Below are 26,161 nucleotides of genomic sequence, written 5' to 3'. Positions count from 1 at the left end.
ATGTAGTAAATATGAATTGAAACATCAGAATTATAAAACTGTTAAGATGATATATAAAAAGAAAGTGTTGAAGGTTTGGGAAAAAAGAAATTAATTTAAAATATCTACTACATAAAACAGAAATGTATTTTGAAACAATACACTATAAGAAGTAAATCAGTATTATTAAAGTTCATGATAAATAATGGTTAAGATTAAGAGTAATAAACTAGTGAAAAAAAAGAAAAATATAAATGATCAAATAAATAACGATCTCTTTGATAAAATGTAGGGCAAAAAAATAATAGTTGACTTCAGAAAAAGCAGATTACAAAGATTAAATATTTAGTCGATAGTATGGTTTCTATTGTATTTAATACCATAGGCTGTTCACTTTTAATTTTCAAAAAGGTATGCATAGGTTTGGTATGATTGTATCTTTTATACATAGACAGATTATTTTAATGTTTGTATCAGTCCGAATGACATTAATTGTAATGCAAATATATGAGAAGACGAAAACATCATTTAAAAGAATAATAATAATAAAGAAGAAGAAAAGGATGATAGGCAACAAACTCGCTAAATAGGTAAACCATAGGAGGTAAATGGTGGTGAGCGAAAGAGTTTAGTTTATTATATTTATGGTAGATTTACAAGTATAAATGTCGAAAACTTGCTATTAAATAAGAGAAAGTTTAAAAACGATTGAAATATATGTAAAAAAAATATTTAAAAATCATTCAACAAATCTGAAACAGAAACATAAAAGAAAGGAAACAATAACATAAAATAGGGAAAATACCATATGACATTTGTCTTACAGAATGTCACATTGAAGTATAGAGAAAAAGGAATGAAGCTGGGAAAACATACAAAGTATGCAGAGCAGACAGAACAGTAAAAAATGCAAATAAAATAGCGCCTGAACAACAAAAAGAAATAAAACGGATAAACCCTGCTGAATGCTTTATTAGAAAGCACATTTTAATGCAAGCATTGCAAAGCAACCGTTAACAACTTGAATGAACCGAGATTGTTAAATTTGAGTGTTACGCATAATGTTAAATAAAAAAACTAATCATTCAACATATAGAAAATGAACAAAAGAGAGCTATTGGAATAGCCAACTAGTCACTAATTTCTTGTCGCCCTTCTTAAAGTCAAAGTTGCATGTATATATATATATATATATATATATATATATATATATATATATATATATATATATATATATATACACCTGTATGTTTAAATATATGTATGTATGTGTGCATGTATGTATATATGTATGTTTATATGTCTGCGTAAGAACTTAGCGAGAGGAGACAGATTTTCATGAGATCGGTATCATTTTGAAATTCGATGTCTTGGACAAAAAAATATCGAAGAAATGCCCTAAAAAATTATTAACTTAAATCTCAGCTGAGAGGTTTTCTACAAAAATGGGTCGATTTCTTCAGAGACATGCATGCAAGTCGTCGTATCTGTTGGATTGACTTTACCAAATGTCCAGTCGCGTCACACAGTAGCGTAAGACGTCAGGTTTTCTTTCACTTTCTTTCCCGCTTTCACTTTACGGGTTCGAGCTTGCCTGCCTACTACCACAATTTTTTGCTTAACAGACACTTCCATACACCCGGCAAACTCTGCGCATTTAGGTTGGAATATATATATATATATATATATATATATATATATATATATATATATATTAGATCTCGAGTTAATACGTTCGATAGTGAATTCGCCCTATTAGCTGGAGGTAACAATGTGTGCAATATTAAAATAACCATGATGCTAAGATTCATCTTCTTTATAGAATAAACTTATCTATTGCGTATTCCCCTGGGGGAAGATCTAAACAGAGATTGCTGATGGGTGAGTAATGAATTTTTATCGACCTGGTTATGTATATTCGAGTCCGATGTATTCTTTAACAATAACAGTTGATAAATAAAACAGACATATGCGTTCCACACACTCGGGCGCGTCATAAGAAAAACATTTAAGGCGTTTTCTTCTATTTAGAACATAACTACAATGAGGATTTTCGTTATTTTCGAAAAAAAAATTAATGAATTTAAATGTTTGAAACAACTATGGGAAAACAGCTCATCTCCCTTGTATATGCCAGTTGAAACGTAAAGGCTTTATGAGGAAAACCTGAATAAAATCTTGTGTTTTTTGTACTGCTATGCAAACTGTGAAGCACAGTAAAACACTTCCGGCAACTATATATAAAGTTAAAATATTAAATCAAAAAATGTAGATTTTCTGTACACTTACTGTTTTCCCAAATCAGAAAATATAAACTTAAGAATAACTAGAATAGATCTGAGTAGAATGAATTCATTTTATAGTAAAAGTTAGCACTAATTTGAATAGATCTTTGTTTGAAAAAAAAACCAAGCGTCGTTAGTAGTTTTATTTCGAAACATAAAAAGCAAAATTTCATCAAATATAACTATTCGTAAAAAAAAACTCTATAGGCATTCAGATAAATGAGAAAGGGCATTTTATGGTGTTATATATCAGAAATTTTGGCTGTCAAGATAAAGAGTAAAGGTCTTAGGGACATAGAATAAAAAAAAAACTAAATTTCTATCTTATTTATTTTATTGATTTTCTCCACTAAACCATCGTATTATTCATTCATTTATCTAAACTTATTTGTACATAGATAAGATGCGTACAAGTCCATGTCTTTATAATGAAATAGAAGCAGTAGTCCGAGTCTATTTACACATACATTAGTCGCCTTTTGACAAATGGCTTTTCAATCAGTACGATTTAAAGAGGCGTAGATAATAGTAGTTGTATACATCATATATGTTGGAAAAATAATTGGATCTAATGTTTCAGTTGTTAAAGGGATTATTCGTAGATACGATGTACATTCCTAGTCTTATATTATAAAGACTATTAAACAACCAGAACTATCGAGATACAGAAAGAATGGTGTCTACTATTTCAACATTCAAATAACCCTTATACTTAATTATCCGTATGCATTACGTGTGATATTAATATACTTCTCCAGATCCGAACATTTTCAAGTCCTATTACTTTGACTACTATCTGTATAAGATTTTATTCCAGTTTGTCTTTTTTCCTACACTGTTTATGTTTTCTCTCTCATCCATCTTGTATTTCGTCCATGTCTTTTTCCTTATTCATATGGTTCTTTTATTTTCACATGTTTTTGTTTATTTTCTTTCGAAATAACTCATCTGATGAATAATTAGTGCAAGCCTAAATTGATTAATTAATCGTAGGTGCAATTCGAATATTGTATATATCGTGGATGATGATCGATAAAATATCTAAATAATTTACCCCATGTGCACAAAAATAGACAATATAACTGTTATTACCAACCGAGTATACCATTTTGTGACTAGATAACAAAACATTTTCTTAAGAGACTCTGTGTAGAGAAAAAAAAAGCATAAGCCAAGCGGTGTAACATAAAAACATGTATGTAAAAATTTTCATTATGTTTGCCGAATCTTCACATTTGAATAATTTCAACTACTATGTAAAACGTTAAGAATATTTAAAAACAAAACGCTATGCAATCCGTGTTTCGTAACTATTATCTTTATTACCTGCAAATAACGGATAGTAACGAAACAGACTACATCAAAAATTAAAATGAATGCAACTGTGTACAATGGTTTTATTATAGGGGGAATATATTACTGTAGCATCGACACTAATTTAAAGTCACATACTAAAAATACCATGAGCCAATTTTACAAAAATGCTACTTTCTTTAGAGTAAGCAGACGTGGATATTTTAATATGACACATTGTAAAAAGTATTCATTTTCTGTCAACATAAATAAATAATATTCCTCAAAGTATGTAAATATGTACTCGGCCTAGCTTCACAATAATACTTTTTTTTAATCAATGACTTAATTGCTAATGTTTGTACCTAAAATTATATAGTGGCGTCTGGATACATAAACGTAAATCCCAGCCATTCCAGTTGATACATCTTAATTTTCTAAGATGAATAATATATATGTGTTAATTGAATTGGGGTAGTTATTTTATATATATATATATATATATATATATATATATATATATATATATATATATACACTTGTGCCCGATATTATTCATACCCCTCGGATCTTTGAGATTTCTATAAGAATATTGCTCAAACCAGTAGGTAGACAATATTAAAGGGATTTCAAACAATAAATCAAGCATAAGCATTTAATTTAAACTCAACAAATAAATAAATTATGCAAGTTTGAAACATTATACAAAGAAAAACAATAATGGCACTAGTTCAAAATTATTCATACCTCTCTTACTAATAGTCAATAGCATGCCCTTTATTCTTAATAACTGCCTGTAACCGTTTGGGATATTTATCAACAAGGTTTTTACAAGTATCAACACTGATTTTTGACCATTCTTCAATGCAGTAGTTCTCCAAATCCCTCAAATTTCTAGGTTTCCGCTTTTTAACCTCAGTTTTCAATATGTGCCAGAGGTTTTCGATAGGGTTCAGGTCGGGACTCTGGCTAGGCCATTCCAAAACATTAATTTGATTATCCTCAAACCATTTCTTGACTATTTTGGCAGTATGTTTTGGATCATTATCCTGTTGAAGGACCCAGTTTGGTCCTAAATGGAGCTTCTCCGCATCCTGTCTAATGTTTTTCTGGAGTATCTCCAAATATTGCTCCTTCTTCATGGTTCCATCTATCTTGACCAAACTACCTGGACCACTAGCCGAAAAGGAGCCCCAAAACATTAGGCTACCACCACCATGTTTCACCGTGGGTATGGTGTTCTTTGGGTTGTAAGCTTCTCCTTTCTTCCTTCAAACGTAAGAAGCATCCATATGGCCAAACAATTCAATTTTTGTTTCGTCAGTCCACAAAATACTTGAGAAAACGGACTCTGGAGAATTCACATGGGTCCTAGCAAACTTTAGACGTGCTGCAAGGTGTTTTCCGGTGTGCAATGGAGTCCTTCTTGGTCTTCTTCCTTTCAGACCATTTTCATGCAGAGTCCTTTGCAATGTTTGCCTTGATATTTTTATGCCAGAAGACTCCAGATTTTCTAAAATGTCTTTATTAGTGGTGGTTGGATTTGCATTAACACTTCTTACAATATTCCTGGTGGCTCTAGCAGACAGTTTCCTTTTCCTTCCTCTACCAATCAAGTTGTTTGTTGTGTGGTGGCTCTGGAATTTTTGGATGATCCTCTGTACTGTTGCTGTAGGGACCTCAAATTTCTTGGAAATTGACTTGTAACCTAAACCATCCTTATGTGAATTCACAATTTTAGTCCTAAGATCATTACTAAGCTCTTTTTTCTTCCTCATTCTAATAATTTTTATTCTTTTATTGGTTTTCAGTTGATATCATTTTAATTTCTGAAAAATGCAAAAAACGAAATGAAATTAATCAAAGGTTGTATAAAAGCATTCAAAATAAGAATCAAACAGAAAACAAACAGTCAGAAACTCGATTAATACTGAAAAAATAAGGGGGTATGATTATTTTTGAACATTGCAGATTTTATAAATAGCTGTATATTTCTTTTATTACAAGTATCCCGAGATTTTAAAATGACGAAAATGATCAGAAGAGGTTTATTAAGAATATGTATCAATATGGACGTAAACAATAAATTCTTACAAAAGTTACACCTAATAAACTCAATTTTCAAGGGGGGTATGAATAATATCGGGCACAAGTGTATATATATATATATATATATATATATATATATATATATATATATATATATATATATATATATATATATATAGCTATGACACATAGTTTTTTCTTTTATTATCAAGCGGAAAAACTCCGGTAAACCATAATTATGCATCAATGAATATCAACACCAACAATATATATATATATATATATATATATATATACTAGACCACCCGTGACCCGTTGGATCAGTACGTTATATTAGCTATGGAATTCATGTATGAGCGTGACACTTGTGGCATAAAGAAAATAGTTTTTTTTTTACATAACAGAATCATTTCTATGAAAGTATATTAAAATGAAAAAAGAATATAGATAGATTTCTATGAGTCGTTCTGTTTATTATAATTGTTATTTTTTTTTAAATTACAGTTACTGAATTATAAGTGGTTGGTCATACTTATAGGTAAATATGCACTGAACAGGTATCATAATCCTTATTATAGTTAAATTCAAATTTTGATATATCATCTTTTAAATGAAATTGTTAGTTGAAAGTACAGAATAATAAAAAAACACTCTCCACATGTTAATAATGGCTTTTTAAATAGAAAATGAAAATAAAATGTTACTTTTTTTTCATTTAATTTAAGCAAACATGCAGTACCCATTGTGTAAAATATTTAATTTGTATGTTAATAATAAGGTCAATAAAATTAAGACAATTCTTTTCTATTTACATTTTTTGTACAATTAATTTTTTTTAAAGAAAACTTTTGTTATCCTTTTGCTTAATTGAGACTTCTTATCAGGTTCTAACTCTCTTATATCCAGATTAATTATATTAATCAATTTATTTTATTGAATATGTATCGCTGAAAAGCACGGGTGCTTAAGCACTTATTGTACAGAAAATAAATATTGTATTCATATGCTAATAATAAGGTCACTAAAACTAAGACAATACTTTTCTATTTACAACATTTTTTGTACAATTTGAGTGTTTTAAAAAAACTTTTATGTTTTCCTTTCGCTTAACTATCCAGTTTTACATCGCTCCCTTTTTCTCTCTCTCACACATACACGTAACTATTTCTCGCGTACGTAACGAAAACAGAGGGAGTAGGAGTGTTGAAATCTATGAGAGTGAAAGTGAGAGGTGTTTTCTTTCACCGCCGCTGTTTCTATTAATAATGAGTGTTGTTTTTTAAAAGGGAGAAGTTTTTTTGAAACTGCGACAGACTTTACGAAGTTGAATGTTTTTAGCCGTTAAAAAAAAACAAAAAACTACGGTTGATTTTATAAAATTATTTATTTATAATGACATGAATTAAATATTTCTCGCGTACGTAACGAAAACAGAGGGAGTAGGAGTGTTGAAATCTATTAGAGGGAAAGTGAGAGGTGTTTTCTTTCACCGCCGCTGTTTCTATTAATAATGAGTGTTGTTTTTCTTGTTTGTTTACTTTTGTTTTTTTAAAAGGGAGAAGTTTTTTTGAAACTGCGACAGACTTTACGAAGTTGAATGTTTTTAGCCGTTAAAAAAACCCAAAAAACTATTTGATCAAATTAAATGAAATTGTTTGTATTAAAAGCGATATAAAAATTCCGGAATTGGAATAACGGATTGAAGACGTTGCTATTTACGCATGCGCAACCGGATGTTGAAAACCGGAAATCTGATTGAAAACATACAAGATCCATAGAATTTTAGTATTATATATATATATATATATATATATATATATATATATACATATATATATATATATATATTATATTTCTAGTCATTTTTTCTAATTCGATGTCAATTGACTACGGGTGCATATCCATATAGAATGCTGTAACTACATTACTTTAATAGAAATATTCAAATAATGGGCATAATTTAGTATGATATTTTAACATTTATAATTGTAATATGCACTTTAAACTTTAGCTAATTATAAATTTAATTTGAACGTTAGTATTAGAATTATTTTCCGGAAATGAAGGCATTTGTTATGAAGTACTGCACGTGCTGGCATTTATAATGGATATTATATCAACTGAAGAAAAAAATGCATGTCTAATTACTAATTGAGATACACTAGAAACGAAAACAAAATCTATTAGTTGATATGATTTATTCTTTACACACCTTCGAGCCAAACTATATAAAAGCATCATGTTGCGTTCATTAAAAGTTTTTAATAAAAATACAGCAAATATGTATATTTATCCTTATTATAATTCCAGTATCACTGATGACCATGGTCATTTAAATGAAGATAATGAGTTTTCTTCACTGCTAAAAGATATACAGGTAATAATAAGTTAAATATACGCATACTACTACTAACAACAACAACAATAATAATAATAATAATATTTTGAAATGTTTTTGAAAAAATAATATCGTTTCTTTGACTTTCAACTGCATATATATGCATATATATATATATATATGTATATATATATAATATAATATAATATATTATAAAGCTGAATGTCTGTGTGTATGCGTATGTTCCTGGTCACGAATAGGCTGCTATATGGTTGACTATTTAAAAAAAACTGATTACATATAATGATAGAAGATGTATCGAGACAGAGGAATTGGTATGTTTGATCTGGCAGAACGGTGGTTCATTAAAATTGTAGGGCCTGCGTTCGAGCCAGGTCCACAAATTATGGAAATAAAATATTTTAAAATTAATAAAAAAACGTTTACAAGTGTTTTTGATATAGACGTACATGAGAATACTTTCATAATTATGTTTCAACTTAAATAGGGATGGTATGATAAAATTGAGGGGGGTCTACGTTCGAGCCTGGCCTCCATAGAATGGGAATATGTCACAAAGTTTAACAAGCTTTTTTAATATTGATCCACAGAATATTGTGATAAGTGGTTCAGTGTGAACAGGTATGGCATAATAAATTATGGGGTTTATCTTTTATTTTTACTTTCATGAAATTTGGGTTTGGTTTTGATACCCCACATTCGAAGCTATTTCTTTAAAACCCTTTCTTTTCATAACCTATCATACTTTCATAAATCAGAGTCCATTTTCTGTAGGCTGTTTTTGAGCCCAGTCAACAACGGGTTCTTTTGCTAGTATATATATATATATATATATATATATATATATATATATATATATATATATATATATATATATATATATATAAACGGCATTATTTCTGAAATAACCTAATAATAAGAAAAACATAGAGGAGAAGACTACGGTTGGTTAGTCGACAAGATTGAATCAGAGAAACAATATATATTAGTTACAGTTCTTTCTATATAACAGATGTCACGCTTACGCTTATATATTGTGAAAGAACACTCGCAATTAGGTTGTGTCTTTCTAACATACTTTTTTCAAAGCTGGTGTCTGTTGTTCTCTGACTTGGGACGACGTTACAATCTACGTGTCGGGTGTCAAAGGTGTGTTATAGCTCGGAAATTGTAGTAAGTAACACTGTCATTATAAAAAAAAAAAAAATCCGATATGACGTGATGTTAAAATATACCATTTTAACGACACCTCCCTGCGTCGCTTACATATTATTACTGACAAGAAATGCATATAGATCACTGACACTAAAAACAGTTGCTTACTGAAGGAGAATACAGCGATAGTTCAAAGTAAGTAAGTATAAAGAAGTTAAAGCCATGCTTTCAACCCTCTGTTTTCTTGTGGCATACAAAGTTGAGATAATTAATTCAGGAGCAACTCCCCAGAAAATACGGAGTGAATGCAACCAAACTCTTCGGAATTTTCCTTAACTTTATTCTGGCCGCTTCTGGAACTGCGTTGGGTAAAACTGTAACACCCTCGTTGTTGTATTTGATCAATTATTTACGTAGAAAATGATCTGTGTTTTATCGGAAACTGTGTGTGTTAAATACTTTCATATTTAACAAAACACAACCAATATATCTACAGTCTCTAATCGTGAACAATTTCTCAAAAAAATTGCTAATAGATAGTGAAAACAAACAGGATAATATTTTGTTGGATCATATCGATCAGCGACAATTTAAAGTATTGGTGATCGATATGATCATATCATATGATGATATATCTGTTAAGTATTTAAATGGCAACAGAGATTTTTTTTCTAACAGGAAAGAAAATATGTGTGAGACAAATAGAGATCTAATTATTTCAGGATAACATGAAGTCTGGCGCACAAAGTTTTAGAAAAATAACAGGAATGAAATCAGTGTCGAAAGTTTTAGATTTTTTTCATCTTAGCCATGATTTTTTGAGTGATAATAACAAAATCTAGAGTCTTGAAATAAAGATAATAACAGACTCAAGAGTTAAGAAAAAAAGAGCACCAAACGAATCGATAGAGGTATTACCAGCAAAAAAAAAAAAAAAAAAAAAAAAAAAACGAGCAAAGATATCATCATTATCCTTAGCGGATTAAATGAATTAACTGGAGACCATTTATAACATGGGAAATTAGCAGACTTGCTTCTATTAATAACATTATTATAGATGATTTAGGCCCTGGATATGACCTTAAACTATATCAGATGGTGAGGGCACAGCTTGCGGGCTTTAGGAAGTGTTCACCCACACTTTAATTGCTATTGCTCCCATGTCCACTCTGACCCGGAGTGGCAGTACCTGTTACGGCCCCAACTATGGATTAAATAGAACCCGACTTGAAAACAACAAATATATTCTATTAAAATGTCTTTCTTCCAAGTCTTGGAGTTCCGCATTAAATAAACTGAAATGGGTTAATATGCCGTAAAACAAAAACAATCAAGCAACCAACCATAGATACTTTAAAATAACGAGCCGACCCTTTTAAGATGGGATATAGTTACGAGTCCTTGTATAATAACTAGCCTTAGCCTCAGAAATTACGCTTTTGCCTGCATTGATAATCTTCCGTAAAACTGTAAAGAAGTCTTAGAACCATCCTGTACTATATTGATTCAAGTAATTTTAGGATGGGCTATATCAGAACCAGGGAGGAGAATGGTATTTTGGTTTTAAACTTACTGTGAAGAATGAAGATTATAATTCCAATCACAGTCCGATTAGTAACATCTTTATCTGCAGAATTAGTAGATATAAAAAATAGGACCGCACAGAATGTCACTTAGGTAGCTGCTAAGTTCATCCCGATCAGCCCTCCTGTAATGACACGCATTTCTATCGAAAAGACGACCAATTGAAGACTTTACAGAAAAATAGATCTCAACATAAACAACAGCATGATCATGTCATCCAATTGAGGACAAGAGAAAATAGAACACGATTTATGAATAAACGTGCTGAAAATATCGAGTAAAGATTGGCGAGACCCAATCTAATCCTAAACTGCATTTGTGCCTAACCAGAAGCCTATATATATTTTTTTTATACTGCGACCCTCAATTTTCAACAAAAAAACTAGGGTCTTAGCCCCAAAAGAAAAAAAAATACCAGGGTAGGATTTCGGAAAATGCAATGCCAATTACAACTTAAAATGTACAATACAGGGGAAGACGACTATGATAAAAGAAGAAAAACAACATTGTTTCAAAACCAACCAGGAATTATATAAGACAGGAGGATAAAAAGAACTACCTGGTTTCAAGAACGAACAGGTACAACATAAAATAGTATATAAGGAAAAAATAATAAAAACAAGGTTGGGACACTAGCTATGTATATTCTAAACATTGTCTACTACTAAGCATTGTCTCCCATGTGACTATAATCCACTCATGTATTTTATCAAAGCACGATCATATTCCACCACCATAGCCTTTGAGCCTCTAAGGGGGGTAAGCCATGTTAGATGCTTTTGTAGCGACTAAGTTCTTTTTACTGGATAAGGGTGTTTGCTCCAGCACCAACCTTCCCAGAAGGTACATACGGCGCCTAGCCTGCCCAAATGGTCACCCATCTGGTACTAGCCAGGCTCAACGTTGCTCAACTTCGGTGATCTGGCGAGAACCGGTGTGTGAACGTGATTGTGCCGAACTTCCCGATCATATTACTATTACATACTTCCCTAGCCTTAATTTACTCCGTCAATTAAAAAGCAATTAATTTATTCAATTATTTATGAGTAATTATAACGTTTTACTATTAAACATATATGTTACTACTTATTGGGTTGATTATAAAATATGCAGGGGTGTACATGTAATGCACACCAGCATATAACATTATTAACTTGTGGTAGATTTAGTGTTTTTGAGCATGTCAGAAACAATGGAATTTAAGTAGGTTTTCTCTATGTACGACATTCTTGAAATAAATGCTGTAATTGTAAATACTAAGATTATATATGAAAATAACGTATTTGCACGTTTACAGCACATTTAATTACATTACATATCTTTAATATTTTCATTCAAGCGGAAAAGTGTTGACGAGCTGCATTTTTTAAAATCTACCAATTAATTTAAAACTTTAGAATAGAATTTGCCAACTGAGGATTACGTTTCGAATTGTTTCAAGAACAAAACATGTCTTACTGCTTCCTGTGCATATTTTGCTTTAAGGATACTCATTAATCTGCCGTATTAAATAGAAAAGGAATCTTTTTTCCTCATGCCAACCTTTTCCAATTTTGTTCTATACCTAAAAATACTTTTCACTGCGTTTTTCGATGCAAGGGAAACTACAATTTCTCTCATAAATGATGATTTTAGTACTATCGCATCGTAATTTCTGGCTCACTTACATACGACTAACATGACACTATATACTACCTAGTAGTTGGAACTATTTTTATTATTGGGAATAAAACTTTAAATTATGATGAGTTAAAATCAACATGTATGCGGCTAAATCACCATGAATAAATTGCATGTATTTATTTTTATTTTCGGAATCCGTATCCTTTTTCTGGTAATTAAATTTTACGACCATGTACACTTTACAGATTAAACTTATACAGAGAATAAAACAACGTGTTCAAACTGGATAATTTAGTACTCGTATCCTATATATATACATTTTCTTACATGGAGTTCACCACTTATCAAGGCCCAATGGCAACTCGGGGATAAGATTTATCGTGTGTACAGTAATCAAAAGGATAGTGTAGCAATAGTATTGGAGAATTGGTAAGGTGTCATTACTTAGGGGAGGAGGTTCATCAGGAATTTGTTTGTGTTGGACTTGAAGACATCCAGGTTGAAGTCGGAGGGAAACAGACAAGCAGAACAGAGTTCCACAGGCGTGCAGTTCTAAGAAAGAAACCTTGATCATGGAATCTACGTTTTGATTAAGGCACAGATAGGGAGTGGGGCAAATTATTGACGGTTGTTTCGGCTAGTCGTGTGTTTTTTTGAAAAGATTGGCGAGCGGGGCAGAGAATGGAGCTCAGACGAACACTTGCCATGGAAATAACGATAGAAAAACGACAGGGTCGCTACGTCTCTTCTGTGGGAAAGAGGTTGCAGGGTAGAGCAAAGGGCATCTCCCACCAAGCCACGAAGTCTATTTTGTACTCTGCCAAGGCAGGATTAGCTATTTTTAGCAGCTCTCGCTGAGATGTGGCAGCTGTACTCCATATTTGGACATAGATTTACGCAAGCTTCAGAAGACAAAACTGTAGACCTATGTGTGCGTATCTGTGTGTTTCTATGTGTATGTGTTTAATGTTGCCTTAAAGGTAGTTTGAAATGTGGAAATATTCAATTTTCCTTAATTAAATTGAACCTCTTCAACAGAGTTCAAAATATTTGTAACCCGTTTGCATTATTTCATATTTCTGTATTCGATTTTTCCTGAAAAATATTTAATTAAATGCGCCATTCTTATATACACTAAATAAATCAGAAATCTATTGCTTCATTGATTCTTATATTCTTTTTTATTTTTTTTTCGCGTAACTGATTTATTAATATGAGATATGGATTTTAGTTTACGATGACTTTTCCTGCACGCTCGAATTTTCAATAAAAATTTTATCCTGTTCTTTTAATCGTTGATTTTTACATTGGATCGATTTCTCATTTTATATTATTTATTCGTCTTTCTTTTTTTTTCTCCGAACGTTCGTCGACAGATATTGTTTTCTATATCTCACATAGGATATCACAGTGAATCTACAAGGAAAAATATATAAAGTAATGCGAAAGATGCAAAGATGTGCATTTCCTTTATTATTAATAAATATTATTTACTGAAATCTTCACGGTAAATCGAACGATTGTGAAAAATTGATATTTAGGAGTTGATATAATCGCATGAAAGCGCACTGCTTATTCAACTCTATTACATCGATGTGCGTAAACGTGTTTCAAATAAAGCACGCTATACAACCATTTAAATTATGCCATCTTTTTATCTTTTTTATTTGTTTTCTATTCTATGTGAAGAATGTTTAGGCTAGTCGTTTTGCTTACTTACACCAAATCACCACCACCGGAATCTATATTTTGCAACCAACAATTCTGCTACTTATTTTATTGAACTAGTTTTCGTTTGCTAGCTTGTTTACCAGTCCCAGGAACTACTGATGTTTAATGTATCCTCATTTGTTCAAGTTTATAGCATTTTTCTTATGACAAGATTAGGACATTGTCATAGATATGGAGTCTATCCAAAAGGTTCCTTACGCATTATATAGATATATAAATCTATCTATTAATAAAAGTGAGAATTATGTATGTGATTACAATTTTTAACGTATATACACCATGAATTTTCGAACTACAGATATCACATCTTGTACAGAGGCCATTTAGTAATGTGAAAAAATCAATTTGTTTAATCTGAAAAAAAAATCGCCTGATAAGGAGTTAAAATTGGAAAGTTGGTAGGTGGGGGTCATCAGATTTTTATCTGTTTGTCAACTGCGTGCATCGTTCACATGACAGATTACTTATGTCAGGAATGAGTAGTTTTGCAAACGATTTTTACAGAACGTGTCAAACTGGCTTCATGTTTTTCGTATTTGACTTTAAGTTATGATTTAAGCTTGAGTATTTTCGGTTACGTACTAGGAGTGTAGAAAAACATACTGGTCGCACATACATATCACAGTGTATTTCCATTTTTTACTTAATTTCTTATAGGGATAAAACGCTACGTGTTTATAATAAATAAGGAACTTGCATTAATAAAAATATAATATATATGGTAGTATGCTACTATAATAATAAATAGGAGGCTCATCCTCGGAGAAAATATAAATACCGTGGATCAATACATATTATAATAAATGCTTATAAATATGTGTATCTGTTTATCATAAGATGCATGCGAAAAAACAAAACTGATAGTATTTTTAACGTGCAGCTACATTAGTAACAGAAATATGTGAAAATAAACAAAATATTATTATACATTATTTTATGTACACGTTCACCACGAATGAAAGTTCTTAAAACCAATATGAATTTCCAAGTACGATCTTTCAAAAATAAGGCCGTGTAATGCTGCAAAAACAATGTTATTGTGTTCTACTTTAGTAACACGCCTATATAAAATACCTGAGCGTATAACACTTCAAGCCTTTTGATACCTTCATGGAATATTAAAGATTACCAATAATAAAATGTCCCTATCAAGTAGTAAAAGATCACAACACTCTTTAGAAATTGCATGTTCAAGCAGATATGAACATAACCATTCGTGTTCTCGACATTAGTTCTCCCAAAAGCATAAATACCTGCTGTAAGCAGCATGGCCTTAAACAGTTTTACAAGCATCAATAATGCCCAAACAATTCACAATATGGCAGAAGATATCGACAGGTGTAAGCATACCGGCTTTGTTATTCTATATTAAATTGGGAAAAGTAGCTATATTAAAACTCACCCGTTGTGATTTGTATTTTTCAAATACACCGATAAACAGTGTTTTTTCGAGTTGACTAAACGTCGCATTAAATCAAACTGGTTTGTATTACTAAACATAAATCCGGAAAAGCCAGTTTCGTAGAAAGGTTACTTATCTTGCCTTTGATAATATTTGTTATACATTTGTTTTTTGACATTTTTATTTCGAATCTATGTGTACACTAATACAAAGTAAATAAAAACACAAAGAAATATCCAGTAAGGTAGAAAAGTAACTTATCTTACCTTTGTGGTCCACCTATATTTGTTTTAAAATTACTACTTTTAAACGTTTTCGACGATGCTGAATAAAGTAGTTTTCCAGATATAACGACCTATGCTATGCACTATAGTTCACTGGCATCCATGAATAAACACAAACACCTCCCAATATTAAGGACGGCGTTTGGAATAAAAACCGACCATCTCCACATATTTAGAACGACTTTAAGAATAAACACCCTCAATATTCTCATGGTAAGAACGGCTTTCAGAATAAACACCACTAACCTCTCCATATAAAAAAACGACCATGTAAAGAACGGCTTTCAGAATAAACAACGCCTTCCATCCATGTTTAAAATTGTGAAGGTGGAGCTGAAGTAAAAATTTACTTTTGTTAAAATAGATTGTTAGGTTGAATCAAAGAGTTAGCTTAAATCAAAGCGCTAATGCGTACCACGGTTTTAATAAAGGAAAATCAGTCATATTTTCTCATGTAAACACCAATCGTGGGGAAAATCGTACGTTCAAGTTTGCATAAAGTAAGTTTTATTGAAAAAAAACACACACACAAACATTTTTCTTACTTATGCTTTAAAGCACAACGGTAATGTGTACCACAGTTTTAATAAAGGAAAAACACGCGGAAAAAGTGTACTTTGAAGTTTGTATCGAAAAAAAATTGTTTTCTACGTTATTTACTTAAATGTAACAATTTGTGTTTTACGCTGTTAACGATTGTTAAAAAAAGTTTATTTTTCTAGGCACTTGTAATAGGAATGGATTATTTTCGTAATTTCCAAGTGGTATAATTTTATCGAGTATACAGATAACGGAATATTATAATTCGGAAGGCATCGAATCGTGTTGCAAGAAAAAAAAATTTAAAAATGGCGTAAATAACCCTTTGATTCGCTAGTTTCATCCAGTCTTCCCATTTGTTTATACGAACCCAAATCGGTGTTTCCTCGTACTGTCCCCTGTGAACTGATTTGCAACGTGGTTAAGTCGTGCCCAGGGAAGGAGGAATTTAATAGAGGGAAAGAATTTTACAAATTCCATTGATCCTAACCGATTTTTTCCGTGAACTCTCACAAGTAAAAATATAGGGATCTACGATCATTGAGGAAGTGGAGATGTAATAGGCCTATAAACACCTCAGATACAGTGCTGCAGTTTGTCTACATTACATCTGCATGCAATGTCTTGATTTTTAATCCTATTCCAGTACAAAATCGGAGGGGGATAATGAGCTCATTTTATACACACACACACACACACACACACACACACACACATATATATATTAATATAATAAAACATAATATATATATATGTATGTGTGTATATAATATATATATAAATATATATAGAGAGAGAGACAGAAAAAAGAAAAGAAGAAAGAGGGTAGAAGATAAAATAGAAGAAGACATAGATAGATAGAAGAGAAGAGAAAAATAGATAGAGAGAACATTAGAATAGAAGATAGATGGAAGAAGAGAAGATAGAGAAGAAGAGAACTTTATAAGAATCAAACGTGGGTATCCATCAAGATCACGCTATAAGTTAAAACTAGGCTTTAAATATAATTCATCTTGCCATTTAGCGTAAACGTATTGCCCATATATTTAAATATTTCAAAGATTCCAACTCACAGATCACTCTATGCACGATAAATCATATATATATATATATATATATATATATATATATATATATATATATATATATATATATATGTATGCATGCATGCGTATTAGGCGTATGTGTCCTTCATGTGTGTGTATCTATATATGTAAAGCTGTATCTTTCAGCGTGCGTAATGTAGAGAAATGTTTAAGCGAGAAATTAAATGAGTGAAATATTTATTACCAAAGAACGGAAACACAATTTTGAATGCAAAATCCGTTTAAGTCCTTTTCAGATAGATTTTCTGTAACTTCTTTATATATTGGACGCAAATAATATGCGGAATTGATGTAATCTTATTTAGAATTACATAACTCTGCTAAATATAAAAAAAAAAAAAACACTTAATCTGTCAGCAGGTGCAAACTAGAAAATAATCACATTCGTTTTATTGAATGCCTACGAACAAGCAGACGTGGACGCCGTTTATATATATATATATATATATATATATATATATATATATATATATATATAAATTTAATTATGTATAAGTATACATATACATATATAAATATGCATATATAAGTATATATATAAGTATACACACACATTACACACATATATATATATACATTCTAAGTTTGATTTCATTCATAATAAAAATGATAAAAGTTCCTGTGAAGAAAAAAATCGGATAAAAATTAAGTTGAATATAAAAGAAATTGTCTTTTATTTCACTTTAAATATTTTTATGGTAACTGTAAGTTTCTTAATTTGTTAAAATTAGTATTTGTTTAATCATCCTCAGAAATATGTTTGCATAGTTTTCCTCGCAAACAGTTATGTTATAAAAGTTTTCTCTGCAAATAGTTTTCCTTGACAATAACATTGCCAAAATTATACTAAAATTAAATAACAATGCATTTATTTTATAACTATTTAATAAGTGGTGTTATTATTTAATTTTAGTTGAATTATGTAATGGATATATTCTTATTATCTTATACAAAAATCAAACAAAACGCATTATTCACATGAAATTATTTTTTATGTGCACATATCATATTAATATCCGTTACGTATATGATGTATACATCTTAGTTTTTAAAGGTTATACATGTATATATATATATATTTATCTGAATATTCAAAGTTTAAAAAGGTGTTAAGAGCTGTTAAAGTAAATGGAAAAAAAATTACTCCGGTATTCTAAGAGAAAATGCTAACAATTTTATTAGAAGATTGCGTCGTTTGTTTAATTTATCATAAGTGTAGTTACTTGTTTTATCCTGAGTGTGAGATTAAGATATAACACATTTAAACAAAATATGGAAATGTTTTCAGTTTTTTTTAGCCATGCATACGCATAATATATGAAGATTGAAATTCACAATTTCGGTTCATGGATGTTTGGTGTAATAATCCATACTTTTTGCGCAATTAGTAAATTATAAGAACTGTTAAACAGTTTCAAATTAAAGAAAATGGCAACTCAAGTGTAAGAAATTATTGGAGATGTTATTTCAATATGCAGAGTAAATGAAAAAAAAAACAACTTTCGTCTAAGAACAAATATCCATTTTTAATACAGGGCGTGAAAAACAAATCAACGGCGATTATTACATTCAATTACATGTATACTATAAGTCCACATAAAACAAACAGATGCTTAGTCTGTTTATCATTTGATTTCCCCCAAATATGTGTGCACGATAGGTGGTTTGCTTGTTAAAGGGAGTCAGCCTGGCATATTTGAGGTGCTCTTCTGCTTTTTATCTAAATCAAAATTAACATCGTACAATTCTTGAAAGTCAGACGTAGAATGTATTTGTGAGAGTTTATATTTACGTGTGTGAAAAGCAACACAAAATATAATCAAATCACTTTTGAAAATTGCCAAACATCGTTTTCAGAATATATCTTATATAGTCGCTAATGAAGATTGCAATGCATTTATTGAAATTCAATTTAAAAGTAAAATTATTAGATTTTTTTATTATTTATCAATTTATAAGCATTCTTTTTCATACTAATTCATAATAGTTGTATTTACTTTAGTCTATTTCAACAGGATTCTTTAGTATATTGCAACAATTTTTATTTAATATATTGTAAAAATATTTATTTAATTTCTTAGTATAATATTAATATGGTAAAGCAATATTTACTTAGAGTATTGCAACAATATTTATTTAGTTTTTGCTACAACAGTTATTTAGTATGTTGAAACAACATTTTATATATTGTAATAGCAATAAGTTGTGTTTACTGCAACACAATTTATCCAGTATGTTGAAACAACATTTATATAGTACATTGACACAATATTTCTCTAAGTTCATGGCCAAAAATTTACTATGTGTAAATTTTTTTAATATATTGCAACATAATATATTATATTTTGTTGCAACAGCACTCCTTTAATATGTTTAATCAACAACTATATATATATATATATATATATATATATATATGACAACAGTATATTTAGTATGTGTAGACAACATGTAATTAATATTTCTTTGGATCACAAAATTCCGTTAGTGTCTAGGAATAAATAGGAGACGAAAGTAGCGATGTTTGTATTACTTTTGTCTTGTAGTTTTGAAAAAAGCATATTTCCCTTGACATATTTTCCGATACAGTTTTGCCTTTTGTAATAGAATTATATATATTCATAGAACATGTTTTACTTTCCAAAATTATCATAATTATATGTTCTGCAATTAGTATGTTCTACAATATTAGATTTTGAATTGACTGAAACAAGATTAATATACTAAGGGACCAAATATGTTTACCGGTTAAATAAGTAATGTCTAAATGTGTTATAACAATATTATCTTAGCAATTTTAATCAATGTATACTAAGTGTAGTGCTACAAAACATGGTCTTACGTGATTAGAAGTTCGCACCTGCGCTATTCTCAAACTGGATAGCCAAGTGGCAAAGAAAACAAAGTAAATATACGTTAATCATAGGTTCTTAAAAAATGGACTACATTAGTCGAACGTTATAGTAGGAAAGCTGTATTATATTTATTAGGCTAGATAACTATTGTTTTAATTAGGAGGATAGTTCAGGACACAGAAGTACGACGATACAGTCAAGTACATATCAACAGCCAATCTTCTGGGAAATTTGCGATTCGTTAATAAGCATTTTTTTTTATGAGAAAGCATATTTTGTTCGTCTTAAAGTTCAAGCTTTGAATTTGGAAGTAATACTTACAACTCCAACAGATGCTTATATTTTTGTTCAAATTTTTGTAAGATCACATTGAAATCTCACCGGCATAGTAGCAAAGTATTTGGATACAATACAGACAATGTATATGAGGCATTAGAATGTTTTATATTTTAGCAGGAAACCCTAATTTGTCTTGAGTTCAGTAGAAAGATTACGAATCGTTTCGAATACTTTAAGTATGCTGATCAATGATATTTCATTTAGAAACAAAAATGCGTATCATTTAAAAAAAAAACAGGATCGTCTTCCAATTAAACCATTAGTGTTACTTTTATTGACCATATGTTAAAATCTAGTACTCATTTATATGCAAAGTCTAACTTCATTGCTAATTAAAGAAAATATGCTGACGAACAGACAAAAAACTGAGTTGACACATTTTGTTGTATGAAGTAATCACTTAATACTGAAAACCTTTATTTTTAAGAGAATTATTTGTAAGGCTCTGGTCATTTTAAAATTCGCTTATAGTGTTTTATATGAATCTTTTCATCGATTAGTATGCAATAGAACTGCTGGAGTAACGGTGCGCATAGAGCGAATCTTTCAGTTGCGATACTGAAAATAATGGTATAGCTTTTTAAATAGTATAGAAACTAAAATCGTATAGCCTTTAAGTCTCCATCAATTCATCATTTTATAAACAGTTAAGGAGGTACTGATGTATTTGCTGACAATTTTGGTTCCTGTAGGTGGACTGTTCGAAGGGGGTTTGGTTACTTTAGGGTCAATTTTAAATCGCTATCACAAAAACTCACACTATTCAACCTAAAGATTGCCAAAGAGGATGCTCTTTTTTAGAAAGCTTCCACTAAAACTAACAGCATTTCTGAGAGTGTGGTTGATTTTTGCATAAAAAAAAACATTAATTATCTCATTCCAATAATTAAGTGTGTATACTTCAGTAAATTGCTCTCAGTTGTTTTTACATGAGAAAGTAGTAAGGGAATGTTTATCACGCAATTCGTCTAAGCTATTAATGGGCATAATATTTTATTTATGGATAGAACTATTTCGCTTGAAAGACAGTATTTTCATCGTATCTGCTGGACCCATTTAACATCTTCGGAGTGCATCCCTTAATTCTCTGGGAGCGAATCTTGTAATTTCTTTTAAATGTTTTTCTGTAAGTTGTTTGTACGTAACATTATTATTTAATATTCCCCGCAATATTTTTCGAAGTTCTTTACATTAAAATTGCTGACTCAACAGAGAAGCATTTAAATGGAAAATAACAACAACAATGATAATGTAATCTTCGTAACCTAACAAAAGTTTAGTATAGAATCCTCTTCCATCGGGTAAAGCGAGAAGTTTATAAATGAGCAGTAAACAACTGGCCAAAGTTACTGATGTTATCGTTTTCAAATTCATTTTGCATTGTTGAAAAAACTAATTTTGGAAATATTTTATCAATTATTTCGAACGTTATTTAAAACTTGTACAGTAAATACAAAACGACTTTTGTTTAAGAACAATAATCGTTTTTTAGATTAAAGAAAGAAACAAACCAAACAAAGACAATTATTGCATTCAATCAATCAATGACCCCAATTCTAATTACAACAAAGACATACTTAATCGGTTTCTTGTGTGATTTCAGCAAGGACACGGTTTTTCTGGATTGTGATTTCATTTTTTTTACGAACGTCAGTTTAGCAGAGATTACTTGCTCTTTCCTTTTTATGTCAATCAACATTAAGTTCTTCCATACCTGCAGATTCCTTCTCCAGAAAGTTGTTTTGTAAGGGTTTATATAGAACCTCTTCTCTTAGGTAAAACATGCAAATAGCATCATAAATTATAATAAACTCACTTATGCAAATTGCAAAACGTCTCACACAGAATATTTAAAAAATAATGAAAAATGTTTAGTTATGTTTGTAGAATATAGAGGCAAAATACGCACTAATCTCTACCAAAATATAAATATATTTAACCTACAGATACCAATAGCTCTATATTGAGCATATAACAGTAGTAATAAATAAACTATTAGCAAGACAAGATTGAGTAAGTCAAATAGTACGAAATAGTGTTTTTAAAATTTCGATGAAACAGTTAAATAAGACAAACTGTTGAGCCAGTAGACGCAAGGAAGAGCGTAATGGGTTTAACAAGAAGGTAAGCATGTATATAGAAATATTACATGATACTAATCTCACCTGCCTATTTTAATGTATGTATGCATACATGTATGTATGCCTTGAACTTTCGACAGAGGCGACGGTTTTCACGAAATCCGTATCAATTTAAAGCTTGACGTCCGGACGACAAATATCGAAAATTGGTGATAAACATTAATTCCTTTATTTTCAACTTGGTAGTTTTCTACAAGGAGGGGTCGATTTCTTGCGGCCATTTGTGTATCGGTTGGATTATCCTTGCCTTATTTAAAAGTTCCGAACTTTAAGTCGCGTCATAGAGTAACGGTAAAGTCAAATTTTCCTTCACTTTCTTTTCCCGCTTCGCGTCACATGTTCGAACCTGCCTGCCTATTACAGCGTTTTTTTTTTGCTCAATACACACCTGAAAACACTGTGGCAACGCCGGGCAACCAGACTAGTAGTCATATAAAGGTAACACCTTGGATCAATTCTAAAGCGGCCATTGTCTGCTTCAAGAGTATTGTCAATAAAAAAAGAAAAAAAGATATGAACTATTTGACATCACGAGCTTCTATATCTCCACCCATAGATATATTATTAACCAGACATTGATCTTCGCCAAACCTTTTATCGAGATCAGCAACTTGGAATTTGCAACACTCTTTCATGCAATAAATTCTCTCATATCATTCGATAATAAAACGTCGGAGAACTAATTTGATGTAGCGATAGGAGCCCATAATAGTGCAGAGTCTTGAAATCTGATTGTACACTTCATCGTACATACTAGACAAAGCACATTACCCAACCAATAATCGGGCCTTTAACGAGAAAAGAGCTGTTATTCCTCTGAAAATAACCGAGATATTGGCAAATGTAGAAAACAATTAAGCGCATTATTTGAAGAATTAGTGTTTAATATTAAGATCAACATGAACTTCACTAGTTTGGACATAATACACGCAAGTCTAGATCTGTCCACTAACTCTACCAAACCCTATCACACGTTTACAGACCAGCATCGATTATGCAAGACTGAGTATTTTCACCACATCTGGGACTTAAAATAACTTGTATCCTAATCATTAAAAGAATTTCACATATTTTATCCAGACAAGAGATGTTTTCTAATAACCCACTTCCTGTTATAAACAAAGGTTTCCGAAAAAAGCAAATATGAGGACAAAATCTCATATATACCTGACTAACATCTAAGTTAAGGTAAATTCAACGGAGAAGAAAATTATCTTGTTTCAGTGTCAAATAGAACATAGGAAATCCTCCGGTTATTATTTACACCTACTAATAACAAGATTTTTAATCTCTTAACTGAAACAGAGTAAAAAGTAATTTGCTATCCTACCGTTGGCTCCCTTCTACTCTCAGTACTGAGAACTCTTATAAATAAGAGAACATAGTACAAGGTAGCAACCTAAAAGAGAGTTGCACATTCAAATATATAGTATATGAAGCCAAGCTGATTTCTTGTGTAGACTCCTTGAAATAGGAAATCTATAACAGAAGAACACATGAACATTTAAAAAATGGGTCTACGCTTACAATGATATTCCTCCAACATAAACCACATGTGTAATCACTTCAATATGGCCACACAGCAATGTAGAATCGCTTATGAAATTAAAACACAATTATATGGAATAAATTTTAAAACGCAACTTATGAATTGCTCTTCAATCGTCACTGAAATATACATACAATCATTAATACTAAAATAGCCTGCTTTAAGATAAAAGTTAGATATTTAGTTGTGCGACAAAATAATGTTTCCTTATTAAACAGACCAACAACATTATTATTTTACACACATATACCCTTCCCATGCTCCTATATATATGCATATATATATATATAGATATATATATATATATATATCAATAGATATATATATATATATCTATATATATATATATATATCAATATGTATATATATATATCAATATATACATATATATATCAATATATACATATATATATATATATGTATCAATATATACATATATATATCAATATATACATATATGTAGATACATATCAATATATATATATATATACCAATATATACATATATGTAGAAATATATATATATATATATATATATATATATATATCAATACTTACATATATGTAGATACATATCAATATATATATATATATATATATATCAATACATATATATATACATATATACATATATATATATATCAATATATATATATATATATGTGTGTGTATATATCAATACATATATGATCACATATGTAGATATATATGTATATCAATATATCAATCGACATATATATATATATGTATATATATTAATACATATATGACTATATATATAGATATATATGTATATAAATATATCAATATATATATATATATCAATATATCAATATATATATATATCAATATGTATATATCAATATTTCAATATATATATATATCAATATATCAATATATATATATATATATCATATATATATATATCAATATAGATATGCATATATATATGTATATATATATATGTATATATATATATATATATATATATATATATATATGTATGTATATATGCATATATCTAGCTCAGAATTGCATTAAAATTTAACCCGAATGACAGGTACTTATATAATTAAATTTATATCAGGTTGTATCGCAAATTTGAAGATTCAGCAATGGAGATATGGATATTTATCAACGATTCTTTTCTGCAGCTTATAATGTACAGTTCTCAACATTAAAATCGACAATTTCTTGAATTTACTTTTTTTTCTGATACTAAAGTAATAGCAATATGAGTTATTGTTTCATTAAAGTGTCGTACTATAGCACATTGGAAGAAAGCGACAATGAACTATTCTATTTCCGAATTCCTTAAGGAGACATTGTATTGTACTGGTTTGCAAAATCTTAGGTGGCTACAGGATTTAATGAAGAAGTAACCTAGACTACCTTGAGACACATTACAGTCAATGTAGTAAATATTATTTGAGAAACGTCGCTAATGACACTGATCTAGGAGTCATGGAGGACTTGCTTTTGATACGTCTTTGAATATAATTTACATTCTTCACTCATCTCAGTAAAGTCGAACCTTGTGTAAGGGGATCGAAAATCTGATGGTAAAACAGTAAATGTATTTAAATTTATTAGCTATTCAGTTGATAATTCAAATTTGCCAAGTACTAAAGAAATGTGAATACAATGTAAACGCGATTGATTATTGGCCAATAAAGTTTTAATTTTCTTTTACAAATTATTGATTTTAAAAGATAAAATTTTAGTATAAAACAGATGAATAAACTCAATATCACTAACGCAAATGCACATTATATGCTTGTCAGCCCTTCCAATCACGCTTTCATATCTTAGATAAGCTATGTGTGTGGCATTAGCTAATCCGACAGATAATTTAAAAATAAGATAAAGGTCTATTGTTTACAGTTCT

This window comes from Euprymna scolopes, chromosome 3 (genome assembly GCF_053919585.1).
Source record: "Euprymna scolopes isolate OS-2025 chromosome 3, ASM5391958v1, whole genome shotgun sequence".
Taxonomy (NCBI): Eukaryota; Metazoa; Mollusca; class Cephalopoda; order Sepiida; family Sepiolidae; genus Euprymna; species Euprymna scolopes.
This window is presented reverse-complemented; position numbering follows the sequence as displayed.